The following is a 5,706-nucleotide window of genomic DNA, read 5'->3' on the forward strand; positions in this document are numbered from 1 at the left end:
AAACCACATCCTTGGAATGACCAAGGGCCACTTCCAGAGCTCCTGACCTGAACTGCTCGGCCTGGATGGGATTTCCTGAACCTCACAGCTCTGAAGTGACTTTATGGCCATTTTCTGCCTGATCTCAAAGCCCCCAAACCGAGTTTGGGCCCAGCAAAAAGAGCAAATAAATGGCCAAAAAAGGTGGGAGAAAGAGATCGTCAGCTGGGACACAGGTTTGCCAGGGAAGAAGGAAGAAAACTTTCATTTTCTGGCTGGAGCAGCCCCAAAACAGACCCAGACAGGGTCCTTATCCTCACATTCACAGAGTCATGGAATGCTTTGGGCTGGAAGGGATCTGAAAGACCATCCAGTTGCCACGGGCAGGGACACCTTCCATCATCCCAGGTTGCTCCAACCTGGCCTTGGACACTTCCAGGGATCCAGGGGCAGCCACAGCTTCTCTGGGAAATTTATTCCAGGGCCTCCCCACCCTCCCAGCCAGGAATTCCTTCCCAACATCCCACCTAAATCCACCCTCTCTCAGCTCAAATCCACCTCCCCTTGTCCTCTCCCTCCCCGCCCACAGATGTGCCTGGGCAGGAAAAAACCAAAGTTTCTGAGCAAAACCTGAAGCAAAATCCCACATTTTTCCCTCATGAGCACTCCCTGCTCTTTCCAGACTAGCAGGGAGTTCCACAGGAGCTCAAATCCATCTGCTCTCCTTCAGTGGATGTGGAGGAACGAGCCAGGCTTGGATCCAGCCCCTGGAATTGGGTCTCCATCTGGCTGAGCCAGCAAGGCTCTTTTTTTGGCAGCACAGGGACCTGGTGCCACCACCCCACCTCCTGTTGTGGCCTCAGCACAAAGGGGAGTTGGGCTTGTGCTGGTTGTGGCTGGGAAAGAGTTAATTTTCATCCCAGGAGCTGGAATGGGGCCGTGTTTGGGATTTGGGTGGGAAATGGGGTCGGTAACACTGGGATGGTTCGTTGCTGCTGAGCAGAGTCAAGGAATTCTCTTCTTCTTCCCCCTCCAGTGAGGAGATTGGGAATGTACAGGAGGGGACACAGGGATATTCCAGGCCATTCCAGGCCCTGTGACATCATGCCCAGCAGACAAAACTGGGAGAAAAAGGAGGAATGTGGGGACATTGGGAGTGACAAGGTTTTGTCTTCCCAGCTCGTCCTAACACGTGACAAAGCCCAGCTTTCCTGGGGATGGATAAACCTGCCTGTGATGGGGAATTATGGAATGTTAAGGGCTTGGAATGGACCTTTAAGGTCATCTAACCCCTGACATGGGCAGGGACACCTCCCACCAGGACAAATCCCTTCCTTTGCTTTGCTCACGTGGCTTTTCCTTTATATATTAAAATGTCTTTAGTTCAACCCAGGAGTTTTGTCACCTTCCCCCTCCCAATTCCCTCCCTTCATCCCACCTCGGAGAAGTTTCCAGCTGAGGTTAAACCACCACAGGGGTGTTTTTTTCCTTCCCACTGTCACGTAGCTCCTTTTCATCCCAGCTTTCCTCTCTCTTCCTCCTGCTCGCTCAGCATTCCACAGGGACCAAGCTCCCACTGACTGGGCTGGACCCAGGAGCCAAATCCTCGGAGGCAGGAGGAGATGGAAATAGAGATGGGATGTGCAGAACTGCCCTGCTGAGTCAGGGCCTGGGCAGCTGCAAAATTAAATAGAGAGAAGGGAAAAAAAAAAGCAAAAAAAAAAAGCCGATTTTTTTTTTTAAGTAAAGTGTTTGTCTTCCTATTTTTAACAGAGGCTGTTGTTTTCCTATTTTTAAAATAGGCTGGAGGAGCAAAATTAGAGGTTGTGTTCTAAATCTGAAGAGGAATTTTCTGGGTTGACCTCCAGTAATCTGCAGTTTTGGTACAAAAGCACTGTCGGCTCCAAGAGCCAGGCCATGATTTAGAGCTCGGGATTTGGGTGGAATAAGCCCAGGATTGCTCCAGAAATATGGAGTTTGGTCCTTAAACTACATCTGGGATGGTCAATCCTTCAAACCCCTGTCCACTCACAGCAGTGTGGGGGAATCCTGGAATATCCCCAGTTGGAAGAGACCCAAAAGGATCATCCAGTCCAACTCTCAGCCCTGCACAGACACCCCAACAATCCCCCCCTGTGCCCCATAGGATCAGCCAAACCCTCCTGGAGCTCTGGCAGCCTTGGGGCTGTGCCCACTGCCCTGGGGAGCCTGGGCAGTGCCCAACCAGCCTCTGGGGGAAGAACCTTTCCCTGAGATCCAACCTGACCCTGCCCTGGCACTTCCCAAGGATGGAGGATGATTGTGTGTTAAAATCCTCACCTGGAGAAGAGAAGGTTCCAGGGAGAGCTGAGAGCCCCTTGCAGGGCCTAAAGGGGCTCCAGGAGAGCTGGAGAGGGACTGGGGACAAGGGAGGGAGGGACAGGACACAGGGAATGGCTTCCCAGTGCCAGAGGGTAGGGTTAGGTGGGATATTGGGAAGGAATTCCTGGCTGGGAGGGCAGGGAGGCCCTGGAATGAGTTTCCCAGAGAAGCTGTGGCTGCCCCTGGATCCCTGGAAGTGTCCAAGGCCAGGTTGGAGCAACCTGGGCTGATGGGAGGTGTCCCTGCCCGTGGCAGGGAGTTGGATTTAAATGATCTTTCAGGTCCCTTCCAACCCAACCCAATCCCGTGATTCTATTTCAAGATCTCAACTCGCAGCTCCGCAAAAAACGAGCTCCTGAGAAAAACCTGCCCCAGCAGAGGCAGCCGAGCGTTCCTTCCTCCCTAACCCGACATTTCTCTTCCTTATCTTTAAAAAAAATTAAAAAAAGGAACTCTTTCCTCCTCCTGGCTCGTCTGTTTTGATGGCACGGTCGTTTTTCCCCTGCCAGTGTCATTAAATCTCCCCGTCCTCGGGGCGCTCGGGGCAGACAAAGCTCAGCTCCAAAGCTCAGACGCCGCCGCCGCCGTCCTGAATTTCAATCAGGGCAAGAGGATCCGGGATGGGAAGAAACACTCCCGGGGCTTGGTTTTATGCCACGGGCAAAAGGTTCCTCGCAGCACCTCCCGATGGCACCTTGGGCTCTAATTAAAGGGCGAGACGTTTCTGCCATCCCGGGAGGAATGCGGAGCTTCCAAGGAGCCCTGATGAAATCACCGCTTCCAGCGGCTTTTCACGGGCGTGGAAACGTGGAAAAGGAACATAAAGAGCCGGAGAGGCTCGGGAAAGGAGCGATTCGGGCTCCATGGGGTGATAATCACCTGGGAATCCTCGGGGTTTAATTTATCCCGCGCCGAGACAAAAGATCTGCGCCCGGCCCGGCCTCGTTTGCTTTGTGCTGCCGAGGGGTTCTTCCCAGAATTCCAGGATGGTTTGGGTGGGAAGGGACCTTAAATCCCATCCAGTCCCACCCCCTGCCACGGGCAGAGACATCTTTCACTCTCCCAGGTTGCTCCAAATCCCATCCAACCCGACTTTTAACACTTCCAGGGATGGGGCAGCCACATCCCTCCCTAAATCAGTTCTTCCTATTTTTTAAGGAAAAATCGGAGAATGTTGGGTTTTTTTTTTAGCAAACACATCTTAAGACCTAAAATAAACAAGGTGAGCATCAACTTGGGCTCAGGACAGATGGCAAATAGGGAGGAAAATCCTTTCCTTCATGTTTAGGAGGAAAAAAGGGCCCTGAGGAAAACAGAAGGACTTTTTCTCTGGCATTGCCAGGCCGTGGCACTTGAGAGGAATTTTTTGGGTGCCAACTCCTCCCTCACCATCTCCCAGCAAATCACAATGAAATGAAGGAAAATAATCTGGCAGGCCATGATTCCTCAGCTGTTCCCAGTGCCTGGATTCAATGGAATATTTAAATTATGTTCTCCAGTGGGGTCTCAGGGGTGACACCAGAGGTGATGGAGGCTGGAGGGATTTTCTCATAAATGAGGTTTTCTCCATCCACCTTCTCCTTGGGCTGAGCTCACCTGGGGACTTGACTTGCTCCCGAGCACCTCAGGAATTCTGGAATGCTGGAAGCTGGATGGGAGAAAAAGTGGGACAACGTGGATGATTCAGTGGCTGGAAGGATTGACTTATGAGGGAAAAAAGCTGAAGGAGCTAAATATGGACATTTTGGCTGGAGGACAGGGAAGGAGGACAACTGTCTGCTGACAGCCGTGGATGTGGAGGAGGGGGAGGAATTGTTTGGGTTAGCCCATCAAGGGAATAACCAGGAATCCCAAGCTGGGGTTAAGAAATGGAAAATGAACATTGGCCGTCAGGGGAGATGTTCTCAGCAGTGAGATTTAATCTACTGCATGGTGGAACATCCTTCCCCGGGGGTTTGGGTGGAAATCCTGCTCTTGGAGACGTTTAAAAATGGACTAAATCGTGGTCTGGTGGGAATAATCCTTGGATTAGACGTGGAGTGCAGCCGGGCGGGGTGTTCCCTGCACGGAGCACAACCCGTGATGCTGAGCACGCCTGGACCATGGGAAGGTGCTCGGAGAGCACGGGCAGGACCTTTGGCCAAATCTGGGAAAAGCCAGGCATGGACTAGGCATTAAATCATGGAATGGTTTGGGCTGGAAGGGGCCTTAAAGCCATCTCATTCCACCCCCTGCCATGGGCAGGAACAACTTCCACTGGGCCAGGTTGCTCCAAGCCCCATCCAACCCCCACTTCCAGGGATGGGGTGGTCACAACTTCCATGTGGAACAAGGTTTGCTCTTCCTGGCTGGGATCACTCCACTAGGAAAGTGTGGAAGAAGAGTTGCTCACCTTCTTCCTTCTCTCCCAGGCACTTGAAAAAGGGGGAAAACCAAGATTTAAGGCTGGGAACCTTGTCTGGGGACAGTTTTAGGACTGTCAGGACTTTGCTCAGAGAGCACGGGCAGGACCTTTGGCCAAATCTGGGAAAAGCCAGGCATGGCCTAGGCATCAAATCATGGAATGGTTTGGGTTGGAAGGAGCCTTAAACCCATCTCGTTCCACCCCATGCCACTGGGCCAGGTTTCTCCCAGTCATGTCCAACCCAGCCTTGGACACTTCCAGGGATGGGGTGGCCACAACTTCCATGTGGAACAAGGTTTGCTGTTCCTGGCTGGGATTACTCCACTAGGAAGGTGTGGAAGAAGAGTCACTCACGTTCTTCCTTCTCTCCCAGGCACTTGAAAAAAGGGGAAAATCAAGATTTAAGGCTGGGAACCTTGTGTGGGGACAGTTTTAGGACTGTCAGGACTTTGCCAAGAGTTTGGATACAAAAGTGACCCAGATCCCTGGAAATCTGTGGAAATAGGGCCGTAGATCCTCATTATCAGGGAGGCTCCAACATCTGGATACACAGGGATTATCACACGGAGGGACTGGCCTGGGCTTCAAACAGCCCATAAAAGTTATTTATGAGCTCCAAAGCCAAGCCAAAGGCCTGTTCCATCTCTGAGCTCAGGAAAACCAAAGCTAACAATGGAACTGAAGTAAATAAAAAGAAGCAGGGAAAGCCTGAAAAACTCAGATATTAAATATTCCTATTAAATAGGAATAAAATAAAAAGAGGAATAAAATAAAATGGTAAAAATAAAACAGAAAAGTGGAATGGGAAAAAATAAAATAGGAAAAATAAAAGAGGAAAAAATAAAATAGGAAAAATAAAATAGGAAAAGATAAAATAGGAAAAATAAAATAAAATAGGAAAAATAAAATAGGAAGAATAAAATAGGAAAAATAAAATAGGAAAAATAAAATAGGAAAAATAA

This window comes from Neopelma chrysocephalum, unplaced genomic scaffold (genome assembly GCF_003984885.1).
Source record: "Neopelma chrysocephalum unplaced genomic scaffold, ASM398488v2 Primary Assembly neopelma1_174, whole genome shotgun sequence".
NCBI classification, from domain to species: Eukaryota; Metazoa; Chordata; class Aves; order Passeriformes; family Pipridae; genus Neopelma; species Neopelma chrysocephalum.